Source organism: Psammomys obesus, unplaced genomic scaffold (genome assembly GCF_907164565.1).
Source record: "Psammomys obesus unplaced genomic scaffold, mPsaObe1.curated_primary_1811, whole genome shotgun sequence".
NCBI lineage: Eukaryota > Metazoa > Chordata > Mammalia > Rodentia > Muridae > Psammomys > Psammomys obesus.
Genome location: NW_026596040.1, coordinates 14,170,179 through 14,184,137, shown reverse-complemented (window position 1 = coordinate 14,184,137; position 13,959 = coordinate 14,170,179).

The following is a 13,959-nucleotide window of genomic DNA, read 5'->3' as shown; positions in this document are numbered from 1 at the left end:
AAGAGCAGGCCAATCAGTTCATTTCAGAGACAGTCCCTGCTCCCCTTATTAGGGTACCCACTTGGACACTGAGCTGCCATGGGCTGCATCTGTGCAGGGATTCTAGGTTATCTCCATGCATGGTCCTTGGTTGGAGCATGAGTCTCAGAAAAGACCCCTGTGCCCAGATTTTTAATTGAAGACAATGAGTTATTAGAAAATTCCATCTTGTTTTCATTTTCCCATCATTCTCAGAGAAAAGGATGATTCATCTCTATGGCATTTTTTTTTTCTACATTTCCCCCCTCCTCTGTAGCATTTTAATTTTCCCCTATTCTGCAGCTGCCTCCTCTCTACCAGATTTAGGTGTCTCCTCTTGAAAAACAAAATCTGTATCTGCACTGGGACTCCATCTCTGCTTTCAGAGGTGTGGCTAGTGTGCCTAAGCACTGACTTTTAAATGATTCTGTTCACTCATTATCGTTCAACACATTAATGGCTTTAGGCTGTTTATGGCTTTTTAATGCTTACACAACATTATACTGTATTTGGGATTTCAGAGGCATTTGCTGTGATGTATTTCTTATTAAACTTTTTAATATAAACAAAAAACAAACAAACAAAAAAACCTTGCAATGAATACAGGCTCCCATTGCCTTCTAAAAAAAGATGGGTCTAAGCCACTGTGTCTCACTCCTCTTTTATTGCCCTCATTTTTGTCTCTCTCTTCCATCATATATTTTCTATTCTTTTTTCACCCTGAAACATTCTCTTAAATCCCCATCAGTGACCTCATCAATTAGTCAGTCCACTCATGAGTTTTCTTCATTCCTGCTCCACAGAAAGTTTAAGACCCTTCATATGGTCACACATTTATCCATTGAAAAGTGTTCTCTCCCATTCCAGTGCACAGGGCTGGGGTGAGTCAGAATCGCTCAGATTCAACTCAAGACTTAATAAACGTGATCTGTTTGAGAAGATGGCCAAACCCTAGCTTGCCATCATCGATCCTGATGTCATCATTTAAGACAGTAGAGGAGAGAGATGCAGCAGGCTATAGGCCAGGCAGTGTTGATGAGACTCTCCATTTGCCAGTGGGTTCTCTCTCTCTCTCTCTCTCTCTCTCTCTCTCTCTCTCTCTCTGTCTTTCTCTCTCTCCATTTTGTGGTTTCTCAAATGTCTGTGATAAGATGGTAGGTTTTGGTGTTCACATAGCAAAGTTTTAGGAAAGAGAAGGTCTGTATTAGCAAGAAGAACCTTGGTTGCCACGTTGGACTCTGACACCTTAAGTCAACTCATGTGGAGACCTGTACTGTGTGCCCCTGGCTCTAGCCAGCTGCTTAATGCAGCCAGATGGGGCATCATGTGACTTACAGGGATGAGGATGATAGGAAAAGCCAATGTTGTCCAAACATGCACCAAAGCTTTATGGGAGCCGAAATAAAACTTTATAGGAAAATCATTCTTCATCAATTATATTCAAGCAGTGGTGAGTCCTCTACCTCCGGGGACACTTGGCAGTGTCTAGACCTAGAGATATTTTGTATTGTTGCATTTAACACAGGGAGTGTTGCTCATGGCGAGAGACCTGAAGCCCTGCCAAACATCTTAAAAAGTCCACTCCAGTCCTGAACAAAAAGACTTATCTGGTCTAAAATGGCAATAGGGCCAATATTGAGCTTTTGTGCTCTGGACTGTCTGTGAGGTGGGTGGTAAGCAAAAATGATTTGTTTCTAAAATATGGTGAGCCAACAGGCTCTTTCCAAACACAGACCAGGACGCTGAGGGCTTCCATTACATATGAAACAGCAGGCGCAGAGAGTCTGCACAGCCCACTTATTTCTACCTCCCTCATGAGGACGCTTTGACGTATGAATGGAGGTCCTGCAGGCCCATTTCCTGGCCCACGTTCTCTTTAACATCATCTGCTTCAAGCATCTGAGTGACAGGCATTGAGCTGTGAGTGACAGAGTGTGATTGAGAATAAAATCACTTTTGCAGCACACTGGTCAGTTATAGAACAAAAAAAAAGAAGCCACTTAGTCTCATGGCAGCAGTAACGGGATTATTAGACTCCGAGATGAGAGACCAGAGCCCAAATTTCAGGAAAGAAGGATGATACGGTCAGCTGGGTAACCACACCGAAGCCAGTTAGCATCCAATTAAAGCAAAGCATGGCAGGGCTTCTTAAATAGTGCAGATCCCATCCAGGTAAGCCTCATGTCTGCTGGATTCTGTCCTAGCATATTCCAGCCTCCAGGCCTCGAATAACCCATCTCTCCCATCTTCTACAGCTTCTACCTCACCAGACCTCTCTTCCTCTTTTCTTTCAATGTGAAATTTTTACCTGTTTGGCTAGGAAAGTACCGCTAATGTTTCATGTTGTTATCTTTGGTTTATTGTCTCTCTTCAACATCTGATTTCACTAAAAAGATGTATTTCTATAATTACAGAGGTACTATTTAAGAAATATTAGATGTTTTGCATTTTCTTCACCTTATTTTAGGAAAAAGACAACTAAAATCTAGAGGGATATAGTTATCCACCCAGTTGAAAACAGAACCAGCAAAAATGTGGTTTTTGCTCTCTGTCTTGTCATTATTTATTCTGGAGTAGATTATATATCTATATCTACATACTCAACCATTCAACCAGGCATACATATATTCATTTTGCAAACCTTAAAATGAAAACTTTATTTCTCTTTTATTCACTAGCTCCTGCTTAATTTCAATAGCCAGGTTTTGTGTAACATTCCAAAAAAATGTATGAAGTTATGTCAATATCTATGCATAATTATTGTCCCATATCCTGAAGGACCATTCCCTGCCTATCCCCTTTTCCCCTCCCCCCACTTGTGAATACCACAGCTTCTATTGCTCAAGACCAGACATGACAAAACACATGACACATTTGTGCTGTTGAAGGAACATTCAGTGACTCAGAAAGACACAAATTGTTCCATGTACCTTTCATCCTCATTACCAGGTACCTGTGCCAGGATTGAGTGGTGACATTCTGATTTAGCACTAGACTGAATGGACACAATGAGACTACAAACACCAAAAAGAAAAAAAAGGAGGGGGAACTATATTGAATTAAGGTTTATAGTCTCTTAACCAAATGTGCTTCCTGCTTTTCTGTAAATATTATTTTTCTTTAGTCTAATGAACGCTATCTAAAATATACAAATGGGACTCTTTCCAAATCACTAATTAATGACCAGATCCTTACATTTAAGATCAAATATTTCTAAATCTATGAAATCTCCAGGTAACATCTAAGAGAAAGGAGCCAAGGACTCTCATTGTTTCCACTGACCAGGTATGAATCGCAAATTGGCTCATTGTGGCTTTGCCATTTACAAGAACCAGTATTCAAATAAACCAGGGATACATTTCTCTTGGCTTTTAAAGAGGCCTTTAAATAGTGACTCTAGCCCTCCTAAGGTTTTGTCTGGGTTGCCTGAAAGTGGGCAATTTTCACAAGTTTGCTTTGGAACCCATGGCACGAGTTTTTATTGAAAGTCACAGTTGTTTTAGTGGCACCACCTTCTGCCAGCAGATCTCAGCAGGGGCCTCCTAGCCAATTCCATGAGAACTATGTGCACCCAAAACATGCCTGGCCGTGCAAGGAGTGTCTTGTCCCCTGGTGTGTGGCTCTCCTGCAGTCACTCCATCTGCACGTTCAGCTTAGGAACCCATGTTGTATATGCCAGCAGCATTTCTGAAGTCAAACATGTTTCAATACCGAAAGCTCTTCTGATTTCTTCCCCTGGGTATATGATAGTGCCATCTGACCTCCATCCAGTCAGTAAGGCAACAACTGGTTTCCCCTCACATTGGTAAGGCTACAATGAGGTAGATTTATTGAGAACATATATTTCCCAGAGATGAAAGAAAATGGAGCCCATTTTGATTTTCAAAATGCCCTTGACTAGCCAGTAGAACTGGTCTTGTCCTAGGAGTATACCAAGCAAATGTGCTGATGTAATTACAAGTCATCAGGTCAACTAAATGGACTTAAATTGCAGCTAAAAGTCTCATGGGCACAAGATTAGGTAGTATGCATTTTTCCCCTTACTTCATTATTTTTCATCCCATTTACTATTGTGTTTTATTACTTTATATGATTGGAAAACTTGTCACAATTTTACCTTATGAAACCCTCAAGACTTAGTTTATTAATGGCTGAACCGTGAAACAGTGCAATTCTCATTTTAAAAGTTAGTCTAAACTCCTCTGCGACCGTAATTTCATATTTTAAAACAAATGTCTTAGTAAACTCTTACCATAAATACTCAGAACTAATACCTAGCAAAAGGGAAACATGCACATGAGAATCATTTTATTAGCCATTCCAGTGGAGAAAAAAAAAAATCAGACCAACCGGAACTGAAAAGAAACCTGTTATTTTATAATCTTCACCTTCTCTCCAATTCTTGCCAGCCTCCATGTTTTTCCTTTGAGTTCCCCTGGGTCAGACAGCTCTCTTAAACCTCAACACTATAAAAATGAGGAACTTTTCCAAAACCACAAGGGGAAAGTCTCAAACATCTCTTGAAAATATTGCTCCTAAGGCCGGGCTCCATTCTCCAGGCGGCATGACAGCCACAGTCACAGCTGGATTCAAGTACAGGGACTGAGGTGTGTGATACCATTCTGCCCATGGAAAAATACCATGTCAGACTCTGAAAACAACTTACCCAACATCCACTCCATCTTGTGTGCTCTTTTTGGTTTCCACTGAAGAGGCCAAGAAAGATTACTTTCCCATTTTCCTTTCTACCCCGGGATAGGCCTGTCTCCAGTGTCGAACTAAAGTACACAGGAAAACAGAAATGTAGTGGGCCTTCCAAAGTTTAGGAAGTACATGGGAACTTTTTAAGATGTAAAATGTGAATAGCCAACTGGGGTCAGGCCTGGAACATTGCATTTTGTAAGTTTACAGGTGATAGTGGATTCTCAGCTCTTTGAGATCACAGTTTGGGTATTGGAGCATTGAGACTCCAAGAAACATCTTCCTTCTTGAGTTATACAGAAACATGGAAGATTAAAAAAAACAAAACAAAACAAAACAAACAAACAAAAAAAAAAACCAGAAGGTATCCAGGTCTTTGCTGGTATCATTATGGCACTGAAGTCATAATCTTGGGAACTTCCAATTTTAGATTTTTGTTTTGTTTTTAATGGAATCACTTGATTCTAATTCTTGTTTGAATAGCATAATAGATATAATATTTAACAAAATAGAATTTAATAGAACTCAGTTTTGATCTGATCTACTTAGTTTTTGTAATAGATAAACTTGTTGGTAATATGACAACTGATTTAAATTATGTTAAATTTCTATTTGTATTCCATTTTATTAAACACCATTCTATTAAACATGGAAGATAAAACTGCTTCCTATCCTTCCCTCCAGCTTCTGGCTTTAGAATAGGGTTGAAAAGGGGTTGAACATGGAACTGTGTCACTGGATGAGACATATGGAAACAGGAACAACGAAAACTTCAGAGAACAGAAGGTATCAAGGTCTTTGCCGATACCATCCCAGCTGCCCAGGCCCTGCAGGCTGGAGGTCAGGCCCAGTGAGACAAGGCCCTGCAGAGGATAAATGACTGACCTCAGACAGTCTTGACTTGAGAAAGCAAAAACCTCTATTCATATAAAAACAAGGGCAATATAAACCCTGGGCAGAAGGAGTGATTTCGAGGGTGAATGTGTTTGATTCGATGGGGTCAGGGAGTCAGGGATACTTAATGGTCCCATCACAAGAAGGAAAATACAGTACTTAATTATCCTATGGAGGGGCCCTCCAAGTACGATTGAAGATCACTGCTGGATTAGGATCCTTAGCAGGGTGGGGTGTTTCTGAGAATTCCTAGATTCTTGCTACAGCAGTATCCTTACCAGGGAAGGGTCTGGCCTGTAATCTGTCCTGAGTGACTATATGACACTCCTTACAAGATCTGGGGTCACCCAGATCATGGGAGAATTTTAGAATCCTGCTGAGTAAAGGGAGTCTATCATCATAGACCAAGCACAAATAAATGGTTATCTGAGGGCCACTGACTTCAGCCTTATCCAGCAGAGCCGCACACTTCACAATCATGATTTACCAAAAATAAATAAATAAATAAATAAATAAATAAATAAATAAACATCAAACCAAACCAAAACAACAACAAACAAATTATTATTTTAGCAACAACTTCCAGTGTTTAACTCCCACTGGAATTTAATTCTTCCTCTTTCTAATGATGCTAATTCCCCAACAGAATGTAGCTTTATAGAGAAATTCTATACTGACTCCACCTTGGAAGTCTTTTCCCTTTTTCTAACTCACTCTGGCTCTGTTCTATTTGATTCAGTACCTTCTTCCATTCTGGTTCACAAAATTCTGGTTAGTCAAATTCTACTAATAATAACAACATAATAATAGTAATAATTGAGCCTTCAGAACTCTTCAATAGTATTTGTAGAGGAGTACCTAGCAAGGGCCCCCTGACTGATGCTCATGCCAAGAAACACACAGTGAAACATTATTCTGAGGCCATTTATTTGTGTGCAGAAAGCCTGAGGAGACATTTCATAGGTGATCTAAAGGGAAGAAGGAACCTTCTGGATGTGTGGGTTTACTGGGCACACTGGGGATCAAGAAAAAGTAAAGATTATTGAGCATAGGTCCATTTCTGTCAATCACTCTGACCTAGCCACCATGACCTCATAGTTAAGCTCAGTGGGGAAATAAAAAACAATGAACATAAAAAGAATTAAAACAAAATAAATGAGGTCCATAAAATTACAAAGCACTGCTATGATTGTGCTAAATTCTTCCATAATGATATAAATGAATATTTTTTTTATTAAAGGTGACAGTATAACTTTTGGTCTATATACAATTGCCTTTGGTATATGGTATTGCTATTTTGTCTTAGGTATGATGGTGTGGACAATTTGGGCTATATTACTGAAAGAGCATCTGCTTTGTTCATTATCATGGCAATAGTGATTTGGAGAAAAAAAATAATTGGCTGCAAAAGACAGTGAGAGTTTCCTGGGAACTCTCGGGACTACTTTGGCAGAAGCTGAAGGTTTCTGGCTCGTCTACACAGCAGATGGAGTGCATCCAGATGAACGCTTATTTGTGATTGTCCGTTTCCCTCTGGCTGTGACTACTAGAAGACCTTATTTTTATTCAGTCGGTAGTCCAGATGGCTCTGTATTTTCTGGTGGTTGCCGAATGGGTATGGGTCAAAGTGAGTCCATCTCATGGCATTCTCTGGGACCTGGTGCTTCACACTTTCCTTCTCTTCTTGTCCAAAACAAGCCACTAGTTAAGGAAGGAGTAGAATGAGAGTAAGTATGACATGCTCAGTAGAAAGAAAAGCAGAGTATTTCTTGAGAGACAGCAACAGCTACAGGATCGAATTAACCGGCTGTAATTGTCACATGATCAACCTCCAAATACTGGTTAACATGATTTCTGGAATCAATAGATGTTAAATTTTCCACCACATTTTGGTGCTGGCAATTACATTGATTGCTGTCTTTCTTATCTAGAATAGTTCTTCAAGACCTCCTCAGGTACTGAGTATGCCTGTTAATACATAGCTAACAGCCACAGAGCGTAAGGGAAATCATGACCATCCTGGCTTATGGAACAACAACAAAAAACATTTGATATTAGGCAAAAAGAAATTTCTCAAAGCTGTTTTCTGTTTTCCTGTAGAATAACTGTGTATTGGCAGAAAAACACTGGGTAATATTTTAAGCCACTCACTAGCTTTTTTTTTTTTGGCTATATATTTTATAAGAATACATATTCAATTTTCATATACTCTGATTTCTTTTTGTATGCTTTTTATGTTAACATTTTTCAGATTTTTTTTACTTTTTCTTTTATTTATTTTTTAATATTAGTTACAGTTTATTAGCTTTGTATTCCAGCTGTATCCTACTCCCTCATTCCCTCCCATTCTCACCCTCCGTCCCTCATCTTCTCCCTACCCCTTTCCAAGTCCACTGATAGGGGAGGACCTCCTCCTCTTTCATCTAACCCTAGCTTATCATCAGACAGATTTTTTAATAATGTCATTTACCTCCCCCCAACTCCTTCCAGACCTTTCCCACATCCCTACCCACCCAAATTTATGTTCTTTCTCCCTCTCAAAGAAACAAAACAAAAATGAAAATCAAAGCTTTGACATGAACTCAGTGGCTGGCTCTTTGATCACCTCTCTCTGATGGGGGAGCAGCCTTACCAGAACACAGAGGAAGACAAAGAAGCCAGTCCTATTGAGACCTGATAGGCTAGGGTCAGATGGACTATCATTGGACTGGAGGAAGGGCATGGAAAGAGAAGAGGGAGAGAGGATGGGATTGGGAGGGCCTGAGGGAGGGAGTTACAGCTGGGATACAAAGTGAATAAATTGTAATTAATACAAAATAAATAAAAGTTTAAAAGAGCATACAAGCAAACAAATAAGACAAAAATACCACAAATGAACTCTATTCTCCGTCTTTTTTAAGCAAAACCTCCTTTCTGCAGCGTCCTTCTACTTCACTCTTCATCAGCCTACCAAGCATGCCTTACATCTTTGCTTTCCAAGTAGAAACCCTAGTAAGGACCATTTCCATGTCAGACTTTAACATCCAAGGAACTCCAATGGGATCCATTCTTTAAGGACACAGCTTTCATATGTATGAGAGGTGTTTTACTATATTATCTTTTTCACTGTCAAATTCACCAGCTGTCAAGGGTTTTCTATACTCTCAGCCAAAAGAGCAACAATGGGAAATTTTAGATTCCAAAAAAGAATTCTAGAAATACATAGCTGAACCAGTCACTAATGTACTGCTGTGTACTGAAGTGAGCTGACTCTTTGTTGGAAAGGAAACTTATATAATAAACTTAATCATCTACCAGCCAACCAAGGACTATTAATGAATTGTGGTTACTGATGAATGTTAAAGTACAGAAAAGGTCCACATCTCCTATAAATGATCTCCTGCCCAGTCTTCCTTTCAATCCTTATACATGGATCTGCTTCCTAGTCATGTGCTATTTTCTTTTTGAATCACCTTTCTCTGTCATGCCCTATGGTTTTGCAAACTTCTCCTTTGTGGGGCCATTAATTAGATGTTGCATTCAGGGCTCTAAGAGTAGGAGATCTCATCCACTTTGTGTGTTTTTAAGTTCCCTAAATATTGGTTGTTCTTCAAGAAGTGGTTGTCAAGACAGAGACAGTGTCTTTTTGGTGCTCTAGTCTGAATGTCCTCATCCACTTCAGGTGTTGAAATCTTAACCCAGGGAACAGAGGAGTGGGGCACTGTGGGAAAGCAGAGTTTTCATGCAATGTAGCCAGTGCCATTATGAATAGGCCTAGGGCTGGAGAGGCAGCCCAACTTTTAAGAGCACTACCTGCTCTTCTAGAGTAACTGAGTTTTGATGCTAACACCCAACTGCCTGTAACTCCAGTTCCAGGGTATGTGACATCCTTTTCTGGCCTCTGTGAGCACATGAACACATGAGCACTTACTAGCATGCCGACACCTGTACACATAAACATGCATATTTTTTTTAAATAAGTAACCCTAAAGGCATTTACTCTAGTGGCAAGACAGCACTTCAGAAGGGTCTTACCAGAACCAAATCGTCAATGCTGAAAACAGTTTAGACAGTTTAGATACAGAGACCTTTAGTTTCTGTCCTGGCCAAAAGCCAGAGATGCCCTTACCTCTGTCCTGAGCAGAGGCAAGAAATACCAGACGTGGGCTCTGGGCCCTGCTCTGGATTCTTATCATTATTCTTCTTTTATACTGCCTGGAAACCGCTGCCTGCAAAGTCACATGGGAAAATGTAGCCTAAACTAAGAGGCTTCTGGACACCTCACGGGCTAGCTGAATGCATAGCGTATGCTTTGAGCAGTCCGAGGGCGATAGCTCAACCCGTAAATGCTTCAGTAACCCCAACATGGGGACTATCTATGAGTCTACTTAGTTTATCTACAAGAATAGCACAGCTCTTGACATACCAGAGCTCCACTTGCTCACTTTGTTTTAATCTCTCATCTAAAACCCTATGAACTCCTTTCTGAAACCACCATCTCATTGTCCATGAAAATCCTCTTTCAAATTCTTGAAAGGAGAACCTGGAGCCACTGACTCTGGAAGTTTCCTGTGAGTGTGTGACTCTACAGCCTAACTCCTTAATCAAGTCCACCTGGGATGAAACAGCCCCTGTCTTTCTCAAGAGGCTTACTGTCATAGTTACTCTTCTGCTGATGTGATAAAACGTCATGACCAAGGCAGCTTAGAGGAGGAAGCTTATTTGTGCTTATGGCTCCAGAGGGATAAGAATAGACTCATGGTTTCCAGGAGATAAGCATCTGTCACAGTAGAGAAGCATGGCAGCAAGCAGCAGGCAAGCCAGCTGGAGCAGAACCCCCCCCCCCGAGCTCATGTCCTTTGCCTTAAGCACAAAGCAGAGAGAGGAATGAAAATGGCACAAAGCCTTGAACCCTCAAAGCCTGCCCTCAGTGAAGTACTTCCTGCAGCAGTGCTCGACCTCCTAGACTACTCCAAAAAGTGCCACCAACTGGGGATCAAGTGTTCAAATACATGCGCCTATGGGGGACATTCTTCTTCAGACCACCACTTCTGCTCTTCCCAATTTCAGATTTGTTTCCCGACTGGGGGAATCATAGTTACAAGAAAGGAAAGTGGTGGAAACTCTGTCAGAATGTGTGAAAAGTCTTCTAATAAAAAGTTGAGTCTAAAGAGAAGACCCTGAAATATGTGGATATCATTACTATGACACTGTGCAAACATGCATGATTTCACTAACTTCATGGATGGTTATTTTTCTTTGCATTTTTATTTATATGATGGTGCTACTTTCAAAATGGAAGTATGTAATAAATACATATGTGACTTTATGGGCTAACCACCGCTCACCATGGATGACCAAATCAGAGTTTGCTGCAGCGTTACAACAGAGAGTTTTTGAGATAGAGATGCTAAGGACAGAAACCAGCATAAACTGAGACTCTACTTAGCATGAAGGACTAAAATGAAGTAAATTGCCATCTGCCAGTCCAATAAATAATGTTTCTTTTTTTCTTTTTTTTTTTTTTTTTTTTTTTTTCCCAATAGAATTCAGATAGCAGGGAGGCCTCACAAGTGGAGGCAGATACATGTGGAAGCTGAAGTGCTGTGCCCAACAAGAATGCATACAGAGATCAAGATGTGAATCCAAGAATTATGTTCTCATTTAGAATATCGAAAGGACTAGAGCCAAATGCTGAAGAAATTTAAATGGAAAACACACAAACAGCTATACAAAGGAGTGTTTGAGAGAGGAAATATTGTGTCAGGCCTTGGCTCAAAGAAAACAGTCTTTTGGTCAAAGGAAGTGTTCATAGCATCTATTAAATGCATTCGCCACAAAAATAAAGCCCAGCTGTTGAAGATTAACATTTGTAATAAACATTTAAAAGAAAGGAATGTAGAAGGTAAATATACATTGTGAAACAAAGCCTATGCTTTTAGGATAAGAAAAGTTCTTCTGAGAGAATGGGAATGGGCTTGGGGGATGCTCTCTGTCCCACAGGGGACAATGAGAACCAGGAGACCCTAATAACGTTGGCATATTCTGCTTGAGGATAAAGCCTACCATCCCACAGATAAAATATTTCTGCTGAATAAAACTGACTGAAGAAAGTATATAATACTTATAATCATGTTTAGATCAATGGTCCCCAACCTGTGCGCTCTACCCATTTGGGGGTTGCATTTCAGGTATCCTGTATAGCAGATATTTGCATGGCTATTCATAACAGTAGAAAAATCACAGTTATAAAGTAGCAACAAAATAATTTTACCGTCGTGGGGTTACCACAACATGAGGAACTGCATTAAAGGGTTACAGCATTAGGAAGGTTGAGAACCACTGATTCAGGTAAACTGAATTTTTTGACTACTTTACTAATTCATCAGATGCTTCAACATAGAACTGAGATTTCCTGATTTATAGTCAATACTAGCATTTAAAGTATGAGCATATGTTTAAAGAAATGTAAAAGAAAATGGTTGAGAATTACAAGACTGGTCGGGTTAGTTTACATGGTAAGATTCATACATGTGGACATAGAGTGTATTAGACAAGTAGGAATTTTGTGTTAGATGCCAGGGAAATAAATTTATATCTGTGATAAGCATATATTAATAAGGTTTGCCCAATTGAGACTATGCTGCCTTTCAGTCAACACTATTTTTGGAAGCTATGCTATCCAATATAATAAGCATTGGTCACACTCAGCTGTATTTCAATACAAATGTAAACTAATTAAAATTAAATGTGACACTTCATTTCAAATGCTCAATACTCACACTTGCCTAGTGGCTGGCTACTGTATTATTCAATGCATTGTAGGATATTTCCACTTTCATGGCAAATTCTACTGGTTAGAACTGGTGTGGGACAAGTTTGGGAGACAGATGCACTACCATTTTCTTGGCTCTCAGGAGCAATAAAGTTTTAAAGTGGTAATGAGTTGAACACAGAGCAAGAGGCTACAGCCTGAGGTAGAGCTGGAGCGAGGCTAGGTTGGTACGAGAATGTTGAGAATGTTTTCAAACCCAAATGCCTCACATGCAGGGGGAACTGCTCCATTCTATCCATCTAGGCTGCAACCTTGTTTATCTCACGGTTTGGGTCTGGCACATCTAGGATAGCAAGTGTCATTCTCACACTCAGCAGGCAGAAGGAAGAGTGGATATTAGGATTTCAACAGAAGGTACCCAGAAAGACAAATCACCATGGAGGTGTTTGAGGCAACTCTTACCTAAGCAGTAGAAGGAGCAAGCCCTTAATCACTCCTCACGTTCTTCCAAGTGACACAGATTTCATATATGTGAAAAAGCAAAACTAACAAAAAGCCAGCCAATTTATATTCTCTCGTCCTGATTTCCTGAGAGACTAATATTTCCTCAGGCAAAAAGAAGAATGAGGAGGGACCCGCTATCCTCTCCTGTTTTTAATCCTTCTTGGAAAAGGCTTCAATTTAAAGAGACCTAGTGATAGTTTTTATGAGGTGGGAATTTCTTGATTGCCACAGAGGGACAGATTGTGAAATGCCCCTCAGCAATGTTTGGTCAGTGCCAAGTCTTTGCTACCACTTCAGCCATGTAAGGAGCAGAGAGGACCTTCCCACGCCCTCGACTTTCTGAATTAAGCATTCCACCAAGGACAGGATAGAAGCGTATGTGTCAAACCTGTTGATACCGGAAAGGTCTCAAAGTTGCTGGGTGTGGACAAGAATGGCCTGCCTGTTCTTTATTTTTCAGAGGCCAATAACATTCGCCACATTAAACAGGAATGTGATGTTTATTTGTGGATTTTAAAAAAAAAGCCTCTGGTCAGCCTTGCAAATAATAAAAATTTCCAACATTAATGGAATACCAAAATAACGATGGCATTTCCTCACCGGAGCATAATGATTTCTTCAGAGCAGATCCGCTGCATAAACCCTGAGCGCTTTCTTCCCCTGCCGTAACATCTGTGGACAACTCTGGCACTTGGAAAAACGAGGAGCTTAATAAGCACGTCCAATCATGGGTGGGCACAGGTGTCTCACCAGCCCCACAAACACATCCCCGTCCCAGCAAGTGGGCTGCCTCAGACTGACCCCTTGAGACTTCCAGTCACGCTGTGTGTTTGGCCTGGGAGAAGAGACTCACTGGCAGAGGAGTCAGCATCATTGTCCACAGGGCCTGACTTTACTGGCAGAATGCATTCCCTGAAACATATTGACTCTCTAAACACGGAATGTGGGCCCACGGTTTATTAAAAGCAATTGTGTGTCTCCTCTGTCTAGCCAAGTGCTTGGGCTGTTACACAACTAACTCTCCAGGACCAAGCTTCAAGCGTGCTCCTTGTAAGCAAAGCTGTTGCCCAGTTCATGTGGAGCCTCTG